This window comes from Patiria miniata, unplaced genomic scaffold, assembly GCF_015706575.1.
Source record: "Patiria miniata isolate m_02_andy unplaced genomic scaffold, ASM1570657v1 HiC_scaffold_7, whole genome shotgun sequence".
NCBI classification, from domain to species: Eukaryota; Metazoa; Echinodermata; class Asteroidea; order Valvatida; family Asterinidae; genus Patiria; species Patiria miniata.
In genome coordinates this window covers 44,191,056-44,213,792 of record NW_024037074.1, presented here as the reverse complement: position 1 = coordinate 44,213,792, position 22,737 = coordinate 44,191,056, and positions in this window count along the sequence as shown.

Below are 22,737 nucleotides of genomic sequence, written 5' to 3'. Positions count from 1 at the left end.
GAAAATTAATGATGTAATAAAGCAAATAGTTTAAGGTAAAATTCTAAAAAAACAATTTAATGGTAAAGTTAATCCAGCTTACTTGAGCATAGACGGGGAGGTGTATAGGTTGATATCTTTAGGACACTGTGCTGGTCTTTTTGTAGGAATGTCGTCTGATTTCCTCTTTTCGTAGTCTCACCAGTACAGTTCACAACCAATGCTTTTCCACTTTTCGCATGAGATTCGTAAAGTGTAACCTATTAGGATGTAATAGTAAGGCCAACTGGAGAAATACCTCACACTGTGCGGCAGGTCATAATGTTATCTGGGGTGATGCTGTTCTAACAATAGTGACAGCGGGCACAAAGTTCATAAAATATACCATGCCAAAACCTGTGACTGTGACTACGAATTCGTTCAAGTGTCTGCGAACAGCGATAATATTTTTTTATTAAAAACTTCGTATGCTGGCTTTGTATTCTGTTGGGACCAATGTAAACATATCTCGTAAATACATGTATTATGCGAAATGTTAAAACCGACCAAAGGTGGATTCAGTGGCAACTTGAGATACGAAATATGCAATGAAGGCTTTGCACTGACTGAAGCCGAAATAATCGTGTGAATTGAAAGTGTAAAAGGAACCCTTTTTTGGGCATAAACGAGTTTAACTTATAGGACTTTCTGTTCATCCCCCGTATTGTTGATGTACCCTAACGTGGCGCGGCCCCTAAAGTTTTTCACCTGTAGCGTCTAGCTAGAGCAAAATTTCACAGAAAGTGAAATTTCATCAAGCTCTTAACACTCCTGATCATAAATCAAGAATTTATTTACCCGTGTAAAGATTTATATTTCGGCGTGATTTTCCGATTTTATTTCGAAGTGCACAGTGAACCCTTTGAAAAATGTCCCCCCAAAATTAGAAAGTAATTTCTGACAAACTTCTAGTTGGGTATTTAAGTAGAGATAATAATGGTTTATCAGAATTAATCAACTAATTTTAAATTAAGTTTAATTTTGTTTATGATTATTTCAGATTTTTTTTATTTTATGCACAAAAAGTTGATCACTTTTGAGTTTCGTGAGCTAGCACTATCTTCCCAATATTCAGTCAATTGAACAGAGAATTGAAAAATGGCCTGATGGTACTTAAATATCACTCTCACTAATATCAAAAGGCAAGTTAACTCTAACAAAAATACTTTTCCTTTGGGGGGGGCGGGATACCTAAACAAATATACTAAACGCCGTTTTCCCCCGTTTTTCCCCCAACTTGGTCATGCAGTCTTTCACAGACTGACTGTTGACAGGAAATATTGACGCCTCAATAAAGTACAAAATAAGGTTGAACATATGAATTGAAAAGTTCTTTTTGACCGCGTTCAATAAAAGTGAGTTTCTTAATCTAGTGCAATATTGTGATAAATACGAATAGGCCTATACGACTCGAAATTACACGCGCGTCTATTGTATCGGCTGCAGCCATTTCCCACAGACTCGTGTGTGAAGCCGGAGCAAAATAATTCAGACACGGACTTATTGTGAACTGACATCTTATTCACGAAGAAGCAATTTTGATCGTGTTCCCTGAATGTTTTTTTTTTATTAAATTGTAAAGAAGTAAGATGGTACCAGACTATTTATGCGTTCCAAGCCTCACTTTTTTTTTTTTTTTTAAATGAGGCTTAAACATGTTTGATAACAAAATTATAAATCATTCATCATAGCAGACTTGTCTTCATTTGTAATCAACTTTATATCGTTGCTTTCATTTCTCTTCGCAAGTTCCAAAAATGAGGATTTTACCTCGCTTTCAATTTAATATGGCCAACTCGTGAATAAAGCACAATGAGCAAAAAAAGGGCGTTGTCGTGGTGGTTTTTTTTAGGTATAGCCTACAAACGCTCGAATATTATAGCAGTGTTATTTTCAAATTGTAGCAACGTGTAAACTTACTTATATCAAAAATGTCGTCGTATTAAACAGCGCTCCTTCGTTCAAAAGCAAATCATCATGCGATCTAATATGCACTATTTGTTGATTCACCAACAGTGAGCGGTGCATGAATATTAACAACTTACCTAAGTACCGATGCATACAACTGCAAGCAGTCCTATGTTTTCAGGTCTTAGTGTGGTAAATATAATGTAAGAATTGAAAATGATTTAATAACGTGTACTCATGCGACAATTGATGCGCAGTTAAAGTCAAACATTATAAGAGGCACGTATGGATGTTGTCATTCCTGGATGCTAGACTGCTATGGTTTGTTTAATGCAAAGGTTCTTTTCAGTCTGTTCTTAAGGATTTCGATTAAAAGAGACGAATGCCTTAATTATCCGGCACTTAGTGTTATGCTAAGACCTCAGTCTTAGATATTTTAAGTGCTTTTATAATTGGTTACCTAATTTGTCAGGTACTTTGTCCGCCTTCAATCTATAGATGCCAACAATAATTACTCCATGCTTTTCATCAGCTGCAAATAAAGTCGCTTCTCCCTCCATTTTTATTATCCTACGTGAATTACCTGCTATCTCGTTAAAGGTATCAATCAATCCATTAGGCGAAGTAAAAAAAACCATGTTTCTCGTGCCCGCCCGCTTTCTTTTTGGAGGCCGCCTGGATTTTTTATTATTTTTATTTTTGAAAAATGCAGTAAAAAAACACCGAAAAAGTCCACAAATTCATCGGAAAATAAATTGTAGACCAATATGCAATACAAGTCTAAATGACACTGTAAATATGTTCAGTTCTCTTGTCCAACTTATCTTTCATTTTAAAAGTGACTTTGAACAGTGGAAACACCAACGGTTGCAGGAAATGTTTAAATGGCGGCCATCTTGAAAAAAATGAAAAATAAAAGCCCCGCTTCCTCCTTTTTTAAAAAACCCGGACGAGAAACATGTTTTTTTTATTTTGGCCTTATTATTTTCGTTATTCAGTCTGAAGATGGATGGACCAATTATATTAATGAGAAGTTCCCTGCCGTTGTGTCGTTGGATCGCATTGCGTGTAAACGACGCATACGAATTGCCAGTGCGGGCCAGATCTAGAGGGTCATCACTGTTGCATTGCAGATATATGATCTCTACGTGGTTGACGAATTGATTTGTTTCATCCTGAGTGATGTCCAACATGGCCGAAGAAATGCTTACGTCGACAGCGATGGTACCAACTACCAACCAACCAGACCAGTCCTGGTCGGGACTGCAGCTTTTCACTTTCATCACTGACATTGTGAACACTACCCTGATCTTGACGCTCAACCCGGTATGCTTGGTTGTCATCCGACGTTCGAACATCCAAGAAACTACCAAGCTCTTTATGATGTCTTTAAACGTCTCCGACTTCTGTATGGGAGCCTTGGATTTCTTCCAGGCATCATCTACACAGCTTTAGGATATTGGCCGTTTGGTAGTTTCCTATGCAGTGTCCACTTGTCGCTACGATATCTGTTTTTCTGTCAGTGTTTTATGTCATTGGTGCTTCTGACCATTGATCGATATCTTGCTATCGCTTTCTGCCTTCAGTATCCGCGACTGATGACTCTATGCAGAACAAAGACAATCATCATTTGCAGTTGGTGTGTAGTTTCAATGATCGCTTTTCTTGGTAACGCGTTATATGAACGTAAACTGTCAACCATACTACAGTGTCATCGTGAAGGACCATTGGTACTGACGCTCATTATCGTTGCATTTCTATTATCTGGTATCGTTATGGTTGTGATATTGTATGCGCACATCTTTATGATAGCAAGACGCCAGGCACGACGCATTGTAGATGACAACATTGCGATGGGCCAAAACGCACCACAGGGGATAAAACCAAAGCGTTTACTACACTGTAAAACCGTGTGTTTAACTTCTAAAACACATATATAAAACGCATATCTGTAACACTTTATAAACGTTTTGACGCGTTTATAAATAAACACTGAACACATATATGTTTAACATCTGAACACTAATATAAAACACACAACTGTTAAACTTTGTAAACACTTTGACGCGTTTATGAATAAACACTGAACACTCATGTTTATATTTGAACACTAAACGTTTATTTCTTTAAACACATAAACATATGAACATGTTTTATTTACTGTTTACTTTCTAAACACAATGTACTTTTAAACACGTCAATGTGTTTATAGCATAAACACATTGACGTGTTTACAGCATGTAACACTTTATAAATGCTTGGACGCGTTTAAGTACTAAACACATTGACGTGTTTACAGCCTGTAACACTTTATAAATGCTTGGACGCGTTTATAATTAACTTGATGTTTAAGTACTAAACCAATGACGTGTTTACAGCCTGTAACACTTTATAAATGCTTGAGACGCATTTATAATTAACTTGATGTTTAAGTACTAAACACTTCCTTAAATCACCAGAACATATTTTTTTTTACTTTCGTCTTTTCAAATCCACACGAGCAGAATGGGCATGTAGCCATTGAGTATAATTTCTTTTCACATATCAAAGAAGGTTACTTTTTTGTTATATTTGGTTTTCTATAGATGTCAAGTTAGAGCAAATTTTGTTGATTCAATTCAGGGGGTGAACACAGATGTGCAAGAAATTGCTTCAGCTGTTAAAAACCTGAGATTTATAATAATCATTACAATTAATCTTGAAATGGATATCAGCAAAAACCATTTATGAAACATGACATAATTCATGATTCTGAAAGTGCCAGCTGTGACGGTAGGTTTGAGAGTGAGGCTACATGTACATATATAATTTTCTTTATCATACGATTAATATTTTCATATGATCAATGCGCACAATGGAAAAACCTCAGTTTCATAAAAATGCCTTTAATTTTAAAACCAGCACTGATCCTTGTGTAACTTATCATGTTTCATTGATGGTCCTTCGTACAAGGTGGAGAACAGAAATCGTATCAGACTTAAAAAAAGAAAGAATAATTGTGGGTAATTATGCGAATCCAACATGTATATCGAGACGCTGCTGATGAAGAAGGGATATTTGAATGTGTTAACATCTTACACAAGCTTTGTAATTGGTTGGAAACATTTGATTTAATTGATTAAAATGACCCTCAATCAGTAAATTTTGCCAAAAATAAGATTTTTACAAAAAAGGATTTAAATCAGGAATTTGAAAACAAATTCATTTGATTTAAATTGTGATTTAAATCAGTGAGTTAACCCTGGTAAAAGAAACAGTAAATACATCTAAAATGTCTATGTAGATAATCCACTGATACTTAAGCAATGACATTATTCTGGTTCATTTTTGTTCAACATCTGAAATATTTACAATTCACCGAATCACGAGTTTCCCTTTGTGGTTATTTAAAAAGCTTTAAAATTACATTGAAATGAGAATATTTGAAATCGAAAATGTAACAAATTTAACACTTTATGAAATGTAACATATAACACTTGAACATGCACTGCATGTGTGGCGGAGCCAAAAAGTTGTTTAAAATTTTGTGTCATTTATACATAGGAGTAGTTCCCCCTTTCAAAATGCATAGCCTTTGTTTAGTGTTCCCCTGTATGCCTTGGTAGTGTGTCCCCCTGTTTGTTTATTTAAGTCCTCCAGTCCCCCCTATATAAGTTGCCACATGGTCAAGCCACACTTTAGTTTAAGTAGACCAGCAGTGAACATACATGTACATAGATAACACTAATGTTCCTCCTATAACTGGAGTGTGATCCTCATTGCTTGGGTTGTCTGCTTGTCTGGTCAGTGGTGAGTTTTCTTTGTATTATTGTCTTCTTTTACTTATTTCCAATTATTTACAGTAGTTAAATCAGTTAGAGTTCCTTGAAAGTTTGTTTAGTTTACAGTCTGAGTACAAGTTGATTCTGGTCAGAGTTATCTTTGAATGATTTCCAGTTTCTAGTTTTATACAACTATTCAGATTCCATTTTGTTTCTTTTTACCTTGATTATTTTTCTCAAGGTATTACTGCTCTAATTACTTCTATTGCTGATAGTTGATTTATCCTACTTAATAAGGGAGTTTGGGTATTTTAATGGAAATTCCGTTTAATCAAGTACAATTTGTTCCACTTGATTCGTTTTATGACAGGTTAATCCTGAAAGTAGGGGATTAGTGTCTTCCACTTCCTTTGTGTGCCAGAACTGTTTATTGCCTACTGAATATTCATTAGATTATGTTTCTCATCTTAGTTTCCATGTGTTTTCTTGTTTTTGCAGATTGAAGTTAGAGTGAGCTTACAGATTCATTATAATTTACACACTGTGTTGGTTTTTGGTCTGTCCTTGTTCTCTGGTTATAGTTCTAGGTTTAAACATTGGGTTTTGGTTTTATAGTTTCTTTGGTTTTCGGTCATTTAGTTCCATCACATAGTTCTTTTAAGTCTTGAAGTTATGAACGTTTTTTATCCAGTACATTACTGAAGGACCTGAATTTGGCACTTTTTTTTCCATCAAATGGAATGCCACCTACTACATGTGACTGAAGTGTGCCCAGAAGCTGGGAATAGATCTTTGGATAATCTAGATCGAACACATAGTATACAGCAATCAATGTGAGCATCGCTGATGTTATAGACTTGTCACTGGTTGAGTGGCACATAATGCTTACAGTATCACCAACGACAAATGTGCCAGCAATTGTACCACCTTTTTTAGAACCAGCAAATGGGGTGGGTCCCGGTCTCCTGTCTTCAAGACTTCTTCAACTTCATCATCTGAGATATCCTGAAAGCAAACCAAGGTTTAAAGGTTGTGTCAAGACGTATCTGCAACTAGGCACGGAAGTATGGATGTAGTCCTCGTACATTCTGGGTAAACGTTTGCTTGCGATTTTTCATCAGCACATATAAGGGAACAGCTGCTTTTTTTCTGCCTTAAGTGTGCATGTCAGTAACTTAAGTCAAATGCAATTTCCTTACTCTTTGTAATTAAGTAAAAATATAACACATCTTCTAGTGGGCCAAATTCTCAAATTTTGTTCTTGAACACAAAAAATTAAGTGCCTCTTGCGTCTCACATATACCACTAAGCCATGGCCCTGTGGCACACGAGCGCAAGTGGGATAAATAACATTATCTTTGAGCAAATTTGTATATTATACTATATCGCATAGTCCATATCGCTATTCCAAGATGCAAGCAACATTTCAGCTGAATGCGTGCGCTAAACCGCTAAATGGTTGTGTAAAGCGTGTTAGTTATAGCACTCAAGCTTGTGGAACACAGAAATGTAGTGCATCCGTGTCCCACATACCACTCGGCCGAACACAGACGCACTACATTATTCAGTGTTCCACTTGCGCTCGCGGGATAACTAATATAGTTTCTTTTCGCCAGACAAGTTAGATTAAAAGCATAAAATTATCATTCACTAACCTCTTTAATGGTGATGACAGACTTGCTTTTCACACCCTTCCCTTTGTCAAAAGCTGTTGCCTTCTCAACATGGCGGATAACAGGGATAATCCTCTCAGGTTCCTATGGGCATTTCAGAACCAAATAAAAGCAATTTTCTTTCTATATACTCAGTGCTTCAAAAAATGTATCATTTGGTTGCCTAGCTGTTAACCCATTAACGCCGGGGAGCTTGTATAGCCGTAAACCCACTTTCCGCTAATCCCCCACTGTTAAATATATGAGTCGTGCTTGTAGGTGGGGGGGGGTTTGGAGGAATGTGCCGCGTTCGCCCCAGCGAACAGAGGCCGCTGTGCAGTAGCCGTAAACCCACTTTCCGCTAATCCCCCACTGTTAAATATATGAGTCGTGCTTGTAGGTGGGGGGGGGGGGGGGGGGGGGGGGTTTGGAGGAATGTGCCGCGTTCGCCCCAGCGAACAGAGGCCGCTGTGCAGTAGCCGTAAACCCACTTTCCGCTAATCCCCCACTGTTAAATATATGAGTCGTGCTTGTAGGTGGGGGGGGGGGGGGGGGGGGGGTTGGAGGAATGTGCCACGTTTGCCCCAGCGAACAGAGGCCGCTGTGCAGTCATGCGTGTATGCTGGGCATTCGAAACCCAGTGTACGCAAGGCACGGGGTTCACATCCTCTCTTATTTACATCATTATCATATTTTTTTTTTGCTGGACGAAAGCACACAGGCAGACAGGGATGTCACATTGATCGAAATGAAGAATATATCAGGGGAGGTTCATGATAACATACGCCATTCGTATTTCATTCTTAATTAGAATGATATACGAGACCGTATACAAATCTTTCAAAATACCTTTGTTGATGTGCCGATGAGACTTTCCACCACGGTCAGGAAAATCTCCATCTTGTTTAGAATGGAGTCCAAGCTGCTTTCTCCAATGATTTTCAGGAAATCATGAATGACCTGTTAATGAACCAAAAGAAAACCTGTATTCAATTTGTTTTCCAGATAACTGTCAAAGTACATGTCCAACTATATATACCACTAATAATTCTCAAATAACATGTACTGTCTACAGATTGTCACCTGCATTGGCTTTTTGGGAGTCAAATTTGCGTGACCCGCAGTGGTGGAAATTTCAATCAACATGCGCATGTTTCTAGATCATTTTGCACACTGTGCGCACATATATGACAGCGTTAAATACATGTACACAGTTGTGATTTTTCTATGAAGAAGGCCGTCTATAAGAGTGGTTTATTTATTGGTGGTTGAAAATGTACTTTGTCATTCAGATCACTGTGATTGGGAGCTCTTTTATCTCACTTCTTTGAATTGACCTATCGCCGTTTGCGCGCCCCTTTAGACAACCCTATGGAAAATTTCGTACCCTAAGTTTTGTTTGTCTCAGTTGTTGCGTGTTCCGCATCAGTTTGTATATCCTTATAATTGGACAATACTTCACAAGCTGCGTTGACGCGATTCTAACGTGATTCTACCACGATAGGTCAATAAGCCTATGAAAAAGATTTAGTCCGCTTTATAATGACACCTTACTTTTTATACTCTGCTGTCTTGGATCCGGACGACTGATTTCAAAATAGAGGGCCAGCTAGTGAACCCATATTTTTGCCAAGTTGTGCTGATTAAAAGGTATTGACTTGTCCAAATAATAATGTCTATGGCGGGTCCAGATAGTACAGTGAGAGTACATTGTTTGGACAGTTCATGCCATCACGGATTCAGACAACTTGGCAAAAAAAGGTTTGGAGCTTTTGTTTTTAAATCAATGGTCTTCAGTTATCCATAACTGCTGGGGTATACCCCCTTTTTAGATTTAACCAAACTGACAGTGTTAATAGCTCACCTGATCATCATGTACCATTAATTGCGCTGAAAATTTGGATTGATGTGTACACCCGTTGAACGGAAAATCATTTTTTTTCTCATCTGATTTCACCTGATTCGATGTAATCGGAAAGGTGTGCGGGCAGCACTCCAATTTCACCAGATGTAATATTTACAGATGCGGTCTAACCGCAAAGGTGAAAAATAAACATACTGGCGATTTTGTGATCCAGTCAACAAGTAAACTTCAGAGAGGTGCGCGCTGGGCTTTATGCACTGGATCAGCTTTTTTTGGATACTTAAAATACAGCTTAAATTAAACACACTTACCAGACTGCCATCTTGGTAGCATGGTATTTTCTGCAGGATTGGCTCCATTTTGGAATCTGGTAAACTTTTGATCCATTGCTGGTTGCAGGCGAAGGTTTCACTAAGGAGGAGCATCAAGTGGTTCTTGTTCTTGGTGTTGCCTTTACTCCATTCTCGTCTTACTTCAGCAAGATGATTCTCATAGTCATCAGCAGTCAATGATGAAACGTCTTTCTGCAGCAGATGGACATGTCCCACACGGGGCGCTTTGGCAGAACTGAAGCGTGGATTATCACTCTGCCTTTTGGGGGTTGTGTCTTCTTCTTTTCAGCCCATCTTATGTGTCTGATTCGCTGACTCAGACACTTGGTGAAGAACGACTTAAAAAGAAAATACAAATTAAAGACATACATAAAAATACAAGGTAAATAGAATAATGGAGACATATTTTTGTAAACAGAATTCAAACAAATTGTTTGCCAAAATAGTAATGGCTTGCCTTATGGGCTCCCTGCACAAGTACTCATTCAACGGCAAGAAAAAGAGAGTTGGGGCAGACCTAGACTGGTTCCAAGTCCATCTACTGCCTATTTTGAATTATTCAAAGTTATTGGGGGCAGGGATTAGTCTGGAAGCCCATCGCAAGATAAATTTGCATGTTTTCGCGCACTGACGCCGCCTGACGTTAAAGATGCTGGGCTAATAGCTTTGGCACATTCTGGAAGTCGTGCGTACTTTGCGAGCGAACCAATACAGTATAGTACGCAAGCGCTGTGTGTCCTGTCCACCGTACTCTATGCCCTCTTTTGTTTGCGCAAGGGGCCCATACTCAAAGGATGGGAAATTTCAAGTGCACTCCAAGGAAAAAACAATGTAGATGGTTGCAAGATTATTCCACACCTTATATATTTCAGCACAAGTAGAACATGTATTTATAACCAGGGAATTTTGATGCGGATCGAAACACAAATGATGCAGATCGAAACACAAATCCAAAGGTGCTGAAATACCAAATTCCAAGATGTTAAAAAAAATAACTTATTGTCCTACAGAGGTGAGAGATTTTTGAGACAATAATTTCACAATGCACAAAGTTACCCCTCCCCCTTCCCATAGGGAAAGAATGTTGCAGCTTAATTAAGATGCGTGATGTGTGGACCTCATGAAATTTCAGGGTTATCAGAGCCATAGCAACTGCAAATACGCACACGAAATAGGCAATCCCCTACATGTACATGTATATGCAGTTTCTTTCTGGCATACAGATTTCCTTAGCGTAAATGTTTTGACAGGTGTATGCACTTTTTTTACACATGGGATGAATATGGCAACCATAAGTCCATGCATGGTAACATACACATTTTGAAGTTTGTATAGAGACATGCATCTTCACAACAATCACCAATTATTACTCCTTACCCACTCCTTGTCTCCTTCACGTGCAATGCTTGGAAAGGCTGAGAACATCTTTCTTCCAATCATCTGGTACTCTCCTGGGCTGCCTAGTTCCGGATATTTGCAAACGTAGAAGTTCGCTGATTCCGAAATTAGTTCCCTCCAAATCCTTGACTCTGTTGCCGATTTGAGGTGGTGTTCTATACGAGGACTGAATGTGGGAAGTGGGCTCGATGATGTAAGTCGACATGATGTGGGACTAGCCTCACCAGCATTTGATGAGCCTTCAGCAATCGTCACAGCTCGTGCTGGTGATGAGGCCATGCAAGCAGGGGTAGTGTCTCCAGATCCAGTAGCTGCAGTTCCTGATGATGGAATAGTATCTGCAACTGGAGTATCCTGTGTTGAAGGTTGCCATAGTTCGCCTTTCTTCAGAAGAATCAAAACTGTCCCTGCGCCCAGCTCCAGCAACACTTCATCTTCGTCAACATCAGTTCCATCTGCTTCAGTAACCACGCTTACTTGGAGATCCTCTTCAAAACCAAATTTAGTTTTGCCTACGGAAATAAAAGAGATTAATTTTACAGCATTAAGACATGTATACATGTATGCACTATAAAATACAACTAAAGTAACTTGACACAGCCATCTCACCAGGCTTTTTAGTCAAGGTGGGGGAAATTTAAAATAAAATGTTGCAAAATTAACAGTGGGGGACATTTTCGGAAAAGGGTGGGGAAGTTTAAGTATTTTTAACGTGAGGGCGATCATTCTCAATTTTCCCGTCATGGGGGGGGGGGGGGCGGCGGAACCTTGGCTTAGGTAAATGCCCAGTGTGACGACTGTTTACTTCATTTATAGACAAAAATATGAATCTCTTATAGTCCAAAATGGCTACTATTATACTATAAAGTTGTGTGCATTTACCTTGTCTCCAGATATAATTAAGTAGTCTTGCCAAACCTCGTATTAATTGATGAGCTTCAAATTCACCAAGTTGCTTACTGGCACAGTTACTCTATTAAAACCTTATGGAAAATCACATGAACAATGATAACATTGTGATATTGAGCCCAGCAAACAAAAACGGGAAAACACGACGTGTCCGGAAATCATGGGAGACTTGAACAATTAAGTTCAAGGAAATTCTCACAATTATTGGTATTACATTTTGACGTCGACAAAACTATTGTAAACAGCAATAATCTTTTATTTGGGGGCTTTCCTTGAACGTGTTCAAGTCTCCCACATGAGGCAACCCTTTGCCCGAGTTTTAGCCCAATTAACAGGCACCTTTATTTTTTTTTTGGCTAAATATCATTGTCTTTCCTCCATTTTTCACATTATTTTCCTTTTTTGTTAGGGTAACTGTGCCAGTAAGTAACAATGTGAATTTGAAGCTCATCAATACTGACGCTTCATGGCTAGACTACATGTACTTGATGATATCTGAGGAAAGGTATGCGCGCAACTTTAGGGTATAATGGTAGCCATTTTGGATCTTTATTATGTCATCATAATCATCCAATCTCTGATATGCATTAGAAAAAGTTTGTTTAAGCAAGGACATGTAAGTAGAATCACCAAAATATACTTTAACGGCAGGTATTAACGATTTATATATATTTGTTTACTTTACATTTGATTTACTCTAATGAAGTGAAGGAGTAAACTGTCAAGTAACACATGTGGGTGCTACTGACTAATAATCAAACTTATATGCAACAGTATTTATCATCAAGCAAACTTGAATCCTCGATTCTGATTGGTCGATCCATGCATGGCAACCCTAGTGCGATATTATACAGTGCTGCATGTACGGTCCATATATATCGCACCCTGCGTATTGCGCTATTCCAAGATGCGAGTGACATTCCAACTGCATGCGCTAAACTGCTTAAAGGTTCGTATAAAACATGCTAGTTCACAATTTACTGCGCCTCAAGTTTGCTTGTGGAACACAGAAAATGTAGTGCATCCGTGTCCCACATACCACTCGGCCGAACACAGACGCACTACATTATTCAGTGTTCCACTCGGACTCGTAAGATAAGTAATAATATTCACATACCTTTTTCAATTAACTCCTGGAGACTGTTGGCTGCAATACTCTTTCGTAGTGACCTACATGTATCACTACTCCATACCTTAAAGACAGGCATATCTGTGAATAACTGGCAAAGTTCTGCAATTATGGATATGTGCAAATTATTGAAAAACAGAAATCATTGCAGTTTCAAGTGGACAATATATTTGTATTTTACCTTTTTTTAAAACACTTGTTAACCCTGAAAGAGCTTGAGGATCTGCACCACCCATCCTCAGTGCATTTGTTTCCTATTTTTTTTTTTTTTTTTAAGAGATGAGCAAACCACGTACCCTCCTACCAAGCCTAATTATAATAGCAAACACTTTTCTTTTAAAGTTAGGCCGTGAAATATCATAGTACCAATGAAATTTGTCAAAACGTGACATTTCAATTCAAGACCATATTATGTGATGCGATCAAGCTAAATGAGTCGTTTGTTGGCAATTGTGATTTTAAAATACAGCCCAAATAGGTCAGTAGGGGTGGAAATTTCAAAATTGACATTTTGGTAAAGTTGGAAGGCTATGTCGTCGCAGAGCTGCCAAACCGGCGTATCGAACATTTTGCCGATTTGAGATTTTGTAGTTTTTAAAGGTTGCTCTTTCAAGTATTTATGCCCAAATTCCTAATTCTTGTCTGGATTTTGAGATTCGGAGCCCTGCCTGTGGCGAATCAGTCAAAATAACAAATCCATAATTTGAGTGACAAATACGGAATTTCGCTGGTTAACCTGCTAATGTAAGGTGTGCTTTCAAAGTACCAACGAAAGTTATTCGTCAGTTTGTTGGATCGCGCGTGCGCTGTATACAGTCCAACTTCAAACGTGAATTACTTGATACAAGGTTTTCGCTTATTCGTCGCTATGTCAGCTCTGCGACGATATGTCCTCTTTCATGTCAAATATTTTGTTTCTGAGAAAAACTCAGGATAGGTAGTTAAAATGTGACATTTTTGCCAAAGAGTTAATATCCAATAACCTGAAATAAAGCATGTTTTTTTGTTGCTTAATAAACACTTCAATTTTGAATCGTTGATTTCTCTGTTAGATTTCTCTGTTTTCTTCTCAGTTTCTGATCTGCCTGTGTTCTAAGTCCCAGAACTTCTGAACTGAAGGTTGTGTTCACGTGGGGTTTTCATCAAATACAATCTGAAAAATAGCTCTCTTCTAAAATGAAGGGAAAAAACCTCAACAATTTGATAAGGGCCAACAAACAACTCCTTCAGCTTGATCGCATTACATTTTTGCTTTAAAAACAAATTTTCATTTGGATATTTTAGAATATATGTTTAGGCCAAATAAAAAAGTCTCCGGTTTGCACGTCGGCTTTGTTTGATGATGTCTCAAAACCGCCAAACTCACTGGTTTGACTGGAATCCTGCTGCTGCACAATTTAAACGTGTTTTTAGATGGGGTTACGATCGAGTTCAAGCTTTATGCGGCCTCTCTGGACTCCCATATATTTTGCACTAAATTTAGTCTGGAACCATTTGCAGGCAGCCGACATTTGAAGAAAAAAAAAGTAAAAAAAAAAAGCTGTGTCGCCGCACCACTTTTGGGGCAAGCTCCATACCAGAAACGGGAGACTTTTTTGGGGGGCCTTATCATGGTTTAAGCAGAAAAAGGTAAACTGGACATTATCACATACAGAAAGAAGCTGAACGAAAGCAAAAGCAGGTACTGCAATCTAATTTGATAAAATATCAATGCATTCAACTGCGGGGAAAAATAGGATTTACAGGCAGAACAAAAGATCTAAAAAAAAAAAAAAATACCAACAGGAAGAAACAATTAAAGGTGAATTTTACGGGCACTTTAACCACTGCAAATCAGCAACAGGCGTCATCACTCTCAGAACAACCAGGAAAGCAAAAATTACAAGCATTGCCAAAGCTCCATGTAATCTAATTGCAAAAGTTGCAATAGATGTGGGTTTTTTCAACAACACAATTAAGCAACAACACAATTAAGAAGAAAAGGACTTGACAAAGAGGTCATAGAAAAGTGACTGATTTCTACAGAGATAATGAAATATCGTGGCAAACATCTGTTATGAAAGACTTTGTAATTATTTGAGGTACATGTAGCGGTACTAACCTGACTAAGCAAAGATACAGAAACACTATCTTTTGACAAAAGTCATAAGGAAACACATGGGTGATTCCACCCCGACGTGGACATATGACTCAAAGAATTAATTCGCTCTCAGATATTTTCTTTTTACTTTTTAAAATATTATTCCAAATACATGAAGCTATTCCACACAAACGTGGACAAGGCTGAAAAGTGGAAACTGTATGACATCTTCCAAACTACAAGTACAAGCATCACATGTCAAATGAAAATCTTTCATTTGAGTTGTGTGCAATGAGATGAAATGTAAGTAAGTGTGAAACTGTGGTCAAAGATTTGTTTTTCGGGGGGCTAAAATCACTATTATAAGAAAAGAGTTTCATTATACGCTGCAATTTAACAAACTCAGACTTTATGACATGTTAAAAAATGTATGAAGAGGAAGTAACGGGAGTGCATAGTGTGAGTAACAGTACATGTACATGTACCTCCCTCTCTGATTTGACCCCAACTACTGAGGTTTTTTTTTTTATATATCTAGCTATCTGGGTTGAATGAAAGGTTAAACATATGTAACTTGTGTTTTGCAGACTACAGGTTGAGGAGACTACAGTTTGAGGCAAATTGTGCACAAATTACTTTTTGTAACGTGAGTGACTACCAACAAAACACATGTTTTCAAAAGGGAATGAATGGGCTGAATGTTTCTTTCCATGTTTTAGTGCCCCTTACCCCAAACATAAACTCATTAATTTTGATTGAAATTATCCCCATATTGTTTGTAATTGATACTCAACACACTAGGCTAGATCAAGATGTCGACTTGTATGCATTTGACAGCTGTGCAAAATGGTAAGTATGCTGAAGGGACACGTGCCAAAATACATGTATCACTCATTATTATTTTGATAGTGTTATAAAACAAACAACACTACAGCTTTTTGATCATCTCTGATTTGACCCTGAATACTGAGGTAAATTTACCGCATCCCTAGCTGCCACAACCCAATTTTATAAGGAAAATTCCAGTTCAGAAAGCCACTGTCACAGAAGAAACAGCACTTACTACCACTGTATCACAATAGCATAGTACAGTAATTGTAAGTATTAAGTACCGTATCTTCGCAGTCATGGTGACATTTGAAGCACTTTATTCCAAGCAAAAGTGGACAAGGCTGACAAACTGTATACAGTCGAGTCTCGTTAATACAAACTCTGTTAATACAAAATTCTGGTTATAACAAACACAAAGCCTTGGTCCCGACTGTGCATTGTATGTGCACAATGAATGGGACTGATGTTCCTCTTAATACAAAATTCTGATATATAACAAACAATTTGGCTAGGTCCGAACGAGTTTGTATTAACGAGACTCGACTGTACAATCAATTTCAAACCAAGTATCTTGTGTTGTGAAAGTCAGATATTTTATTTGAGTGGTGCCACTCAAATAAAATATCTGACTTTCACAACACACGATACTTGGTTTGAAATTGATTGTATACAGTTTGTCAGCCTTGTCCACTTTTGCTTGGAATAAAGTGCTTCAAATGTCACCATGACTGCATGCCTACAGTACTACACATATAACTTACAATTACTGCACTATATGCTATTTTTACTTGTGTGCAACTTTAGTTCAAAAACTTGTGTTTTTGTGGCCAAAATCATGGAATGTCAGTATACATTTTGGCACATTGTTTTGCATGAAAAATGTGAGTGTTTTGTCATGTGAGTTTAAAGCTTTTAAGGCAGATAGAGAGAAAGGTACAATAGATGTTTCATTATGTTGCAGTTCAGGAAATAAAGATTTTATGCTGTGCTAGAAACATCATGAAGAGGAAGTAATGTGAATGATGTAATGGGCATATCGTGGGGCATATCGTGAGTGATGGTGGAATTGCCCCTATAATTACTGGCCATGACAATTATGCATGCATCTTAAAGCAGTTCACACATGTGTGAATACTTATTAATTACACACTTTTCCCCATCATAAGCATGTACACTCAGTGGCCACTTAGAAAATAACTGTGAGTATGTGACCCCAACTTGTTCACCAGTAGACCTCAACACATATGCCATGATGTGAGCATCAAAAGTCTCAGTTTCCATGGACTCAACTATGAAGATCTTTTCATCATTGATGACTAAGACACTTTCCAACACTGCAAATTTTGGCAAGTCATCTTCATAGGAAAGGACTAGACAACAGCCTTGTCGGTATTCATGTCCTAGGATGGCAACACCTGTAGTCCTGTAAACCTGAAGGCCTTCATGCAGCTCAATACCAAGAGTGGCAGCTATTCCATCGACAAGTTGTAGAGTATATTCATTTCTCAAAGTGATGGACTCTCCTTCATTGACAATGTCACCTCTGTACAGAAAACTGCCATTTCCTTGGCCCATGGAATCAAGTTGCTTGAAACACATGTACTTCTGATGTTTCAGACTGATGCTCAGTGGGAGGTTTTTGTAGCACCTCCATTTCTTGGTTTTGAAGAAGCCGTGTTTTGCTTCAAAACGCATACACCATTGATGTCTCAAAGGTCCATACTGAAGCATCTGTCTTGGAAGGTGCACACAGTAGTGCATCTTGGGGGTAATTTTCCCCTTAGGATAGAGAGTAGCAAAGGCTGCATGATGATCATATGTGATCTGAGCAAGTAATGCTGCAGTACTGTGGCTACAATACGGACTTGTAGAGAGAAGTGTCATCTGTACCAGTCTTAGGAAATTGACCCATTTGGCTTCTGTCCTGGGTACCTTCGGCGAGATGATATATGGCAAAACACAAATGAGAGTCATGGTCGCCGCTGACGTTTGTTTAAGTTTTCCCTCTCCTTTTATGTGGTTCATGTCAAGAACTTCAGGCTTAGCCCCTGCTTCTAGATAAGAATAGGGAAAGGAAGCAATTCTAGAGTTCAGCCACTTCAGTGTGAAGTACCTTGAAACTGAGATGAAGTTATGTAGCATGTACTTCAGCTCATGGGGGATTATACCTTCCAGAAAGATATGCATCGGGTCATGCACAATACCTGAACACAGCCTGAAATCTGGGAGATCTTGGAGACAACTTTTACCATTGATGCCCCATTGCTTGCTCCAATATCGCCTTGCAGCTTTCGACAGATTGCCGTCAAGCAAATTACATCTTCTCCTGTGTTCTGCTTCATCCCTAAGGACAAATTCCTTTTCCAAGAACTTCTGCTTCATCTCCAATTTTTCAGTTTCACAATTCCTGCAAGCCCTACTTGCAAACCCAACACCCTCCTTAAAACCCCCAAGCATCTGTGCTGCTGGAGTGTCACATGCAGCCAAGACCACCTTTCCTTTAACGTTGATAGGTGCACCATTGACAGTCAACTCAAGACCTCCTGTAGAAAGACTTGTTGCATCTTTGATGAAGTCACTCAGGAAAACGCTAAGTCCGCATTTTTTGACATCCTTACTCCTTGCTACACCTAAGAGCTGTATGGCATGAAGTTGTGAACGACACTCTGGTGGTATGTTTGCCAAGGTATAATAAAACATGCTCAATTTATGTTTCTTGGTGTGAGATCCAATCGGATTTACGATTTCTATGTCGTCTGTGTGGAAAACGACCTGAAGAGCCTTGGGATTTCTGTGAAAAAATAGATCGGACCTCATGCACAGCCCATCACAAATGTCAAACATATAATCTGGAGGGCTGGTGTGTGGATTATCAATGTGCTTGTGAATGTCTGCCATGCGCAGTAGGTTAGTTAAACTTTGAGCAAAGGGCACGACATAACCAACGACATCTTTTCTCACTAAACTACCCTTACTGGTAACATACTTCTGTCCTATTGTGACACTTTTTGGAGGGATATAGAAGTAATCTTGCTTATATATGGCATCCCTTTTTTTTCGGGTATCAATGTCAGCCAAGAAATTATCCACTGGAATTGTATCCATGAAGTCAAGAGGAACACCCCGATCTCTCAGTTCATCTTTAGCCCTCGACTTGAACGATGCCACATGCTGATCAATCAGTACAGAAACTGATTTAATTACCTCATTCACAGAAGAATGTGTTAAATTGTGTCCACTCTCTAAGGCCAGAGAAAACATAGTGTTTTGGTGTCTTGTAGCTTCGTCTGCAGTCATCTGTAAAGCCTCATTTACAAAAGGTACACCATCCTCATTTTCGTCACCACTGGAATTACTGTCTTCAGCAGTGTTGTCCAACACATTAGGATCAATGTGCTTATGTTTTCGACACATGTGAGCTTTAAATGCACCCCAGCTTTTCGTGGAATAAAAACAATTACTCACACTACAAAAAACAATGAAATTGGGATCATGGCGGTGACATCTAACAACATGCCTGATGAACTGACCATAAGACATACTGACATAGCAGCACATGGAACAGTTAAATTGAGGTGCCTCCATCCCTGAAGTTTTAAGTAACGTACCAATAAAAGAAAGAAAGGAAAAGAGGAAATAGGCAAGAAAAAAGAGGAAAAGATGATATTTCGTATAATTTTGTACACAGAAAATTAATGAGGAAAAAATGAGGAAAATTACACAAAAAAAAAAAAAGAATCGGCTTAAAAGAGGAAATTTCACATGCCTGTGTGAAGATAATACAAGTATAAAAATCTACAGCTAAGAATTTAGGTCCGGCTACATGTAGTAATTATAGCTTAACCTATACAGGTATGTGATATAACTACCAATGGGGAAAAATGAGGAAAAGATATTTCCTATAGATGCTTTTGTACACAGAAAGTGAAGAAAAAGAGGAAAATCAAAACCACTAAAAGAAGAAATCAGCTTAAAAGAGTAAATTTCACAAGCCTGAATTCCAACACAGCTTGTTCATTTCAGATTGCAGTACCTACATGTACTTAAAAAAAAGAGCTAACTACAGCAATGGGGGAAAAAATAGGGGAAAAAAAAAGTAATCACAAACTTCAATTAAAGTTATCTACAAACATGTGATTAAGGCACTGCGTTAGTTCCCAAACCGCAATTTGGGGTTACGTCTGTCCCGTCAACAGGCTTAGATAAAAGCCTGCCGACATCGGTAATGTCTCGACTTTTTCAAGAGACAAGACGCCTCTAAACTTATGTAATTGATAATTAAATAGTTTACTGGCACAGTGACAATCAAACTATAGCTTGTTAAATATAGGTTATACAAAAAAATGTATGCAATAGATTATACGTGAACAATGACCTCTTACATATTACACTCTCAAGACTATGCGCGCAGCACATCAGCACATCAAACCTGCCCGACGTTTGTGTTGCCAACTGCAAAGGAGAGAGGCAGAGAACAAGTATGATATGGTACAGCATTGAAACAAATCTAGCATAATATAACACAGAGACAACATTAATAAGGGAATAAATGTGTGTTCGGGAGGTATTATAACAATCTGTTAAAGACCGGTGTGAGTCTGGATGGGTGATAATTACCCGAGGCAAAGCCGAGGGTAATTATTACCATCGAGACTCCCACCGGTCTTAAACACTGACCGAACACATATTTATTCCCATTCATAAATACTTTTTCGGTCGAAAACCCCCAAATCTTTTTGGTCCAAAAAATAAAAACAAGTCAAAAAGTAGACGTTGCCAACCATTTTGTTCAACGGTTTTACTTCATGTTTTACAAAACACCCCTCTGAATATAATATGGAATGCCCCTCCACAACTCGTTACCTTATAAGGACATTGGCGTGCGCGTCGCGCGTACGGGGCGATGTCGCGCAAAACGCAGCTGGGCTGGTATAGTGTAAATTTCGAACCATGAAATACTGATTCACTGCAGGTACTATATTGCGCATGCCTACGTGAAGAATGGGGTCGGTAGAAAAACCGCAAGAAGACTATTTTGCATTATTGGATTATTTTTAAGGAACTTCTATGATATTTTTTTTTGACAAGGCCGGCCTTGTTTTTTTATACCTCCCCCCCTGGTTCCACGCCTGCGCACATTTACCCAAAAAAAAAACGGAACGAATCGCAAAAAAGTCCTAAAAAGGCCTACGATCGGAGCACGCAAGTGTATGTATGAACCTGCAAGCAGAGTTTGAGGCCCATGGATATCCGGATCCATGTAAAATCAAAAAAATTCTGTAGCCTGTAGGCCTTATCTTACTGTGACTGTGAAAGCAGAAGGCCTAGGCCTATGCCGGCTCTAGCACAGAGTCTACTCAAATGTGTGGCCATAGAATAGGGTAGCCTATCCACCACTAGTACTAGGCTAGCATGACTATCATGACTATAGGCATAGCTTAGGCCTAACGTAATAGGCCTACATCATTCATGGCGATTAATTAATTTGAATAGACCTAGCATGCCCAGGGCAATGTACTGTAGGCCCTGAGTCATGCTAGCATTTGGCTAGTTCAGTTGTGAACACAAAGAGAGGGTAAAATGTTTTAATGGAAATATTTTTCGGCTTGAATGTCAATAGCCTACTCAGCATACATATAGGCTAGCCATGCTTAAGTTGTACTTGTAAGTTGTACTTTTTGTAGCTGCTACAAAAGTGCTAGCCTATAGGCTGCCCTAGGCCCTATACCTTGCCTACGTCTACGGTCAGACAGTCTAGGGTCTACGTACGTCATGGGGAGTTTACCATGTGGCCTATATAGTCGTGTTCCCTAACGGGGCGCACTCTGAAGCCTACCCGACTTTCCTCGTGTAGAGTTGCCAAACCTCTTATTATTATTAATGCTTGCGATTTAACCTCTGTGAACAATTTCAGTTTCATAAAATTTAATCAGAAATTCAAATAGGTGGTGTCCGAAAAATGGGCACAAATTGGCAGAGTGTTCCCTAACATGGCGCACTTGAATAAATCTCAAAAAATTCCAAATTAACATTTAAGAATTTCTGTAAATTTGATAAATTCTGACATACCCAGCCAGATGTTTGTCACAAGGCATTTTCAAAGGGTTCACTTTTCACTTGAAAATGAAATTGGAAAATCACGCCAAAATAAATTGTTTTTTCTTAATTTGTTACGGGTAAATAAACTCGCGATTTGAACAGGAGTGTTTCGAACTTGATGAAATTTTACTTTCTTTGAAATTTCAGTAAAAAGTTTTGCTCTAGATAGGCCCTAGGCGCTACAGGCGAAAAATCAAAGTGCGCTATGTTGGGGGCCGGCCGCGCCACGTTAGGGTACATCAAGAATCGGCACAGGTAACGCTTTCAAATGCACGCACGTTGTCACACACAAATTGAAGGTAGATGCGTAGAAAAAGGACCGCGTAGCTAGCTAGGGGGTCTGACGATTGTTTGTAAGCCCAGGCTAACGACGATGTTAGGCCTAGGCTCTTGCCTAGCCTAGTCCGAGTAACTTGGCTGCACAAATCAACTTTTTTAACATTTGGACTGGTTTGGCGATAGTAGCGTCCAAGCGCAAACTTGCGTTGAAATCCCTGCGTGTGACACTTCAAAAAAAAATAAAAAAAATAAAAATAACCTTGATCATTTTCAGCCCCCAAATAGCCATAAAACGACAAGATATGCAGCCTAAGACATGTAAGATATTTGTAGACTTCCCTGATTAAGTGGGTGGTACACTGGTTGACTTACCATCTGGACGGAAAGTGGAATTCGCAGCTACATTCCGACAATATTCCGACACTTGAAACGGCTGTTTTAAGTGCCGCGCGATGGCAGCCCCTGCGCGATGGCAGC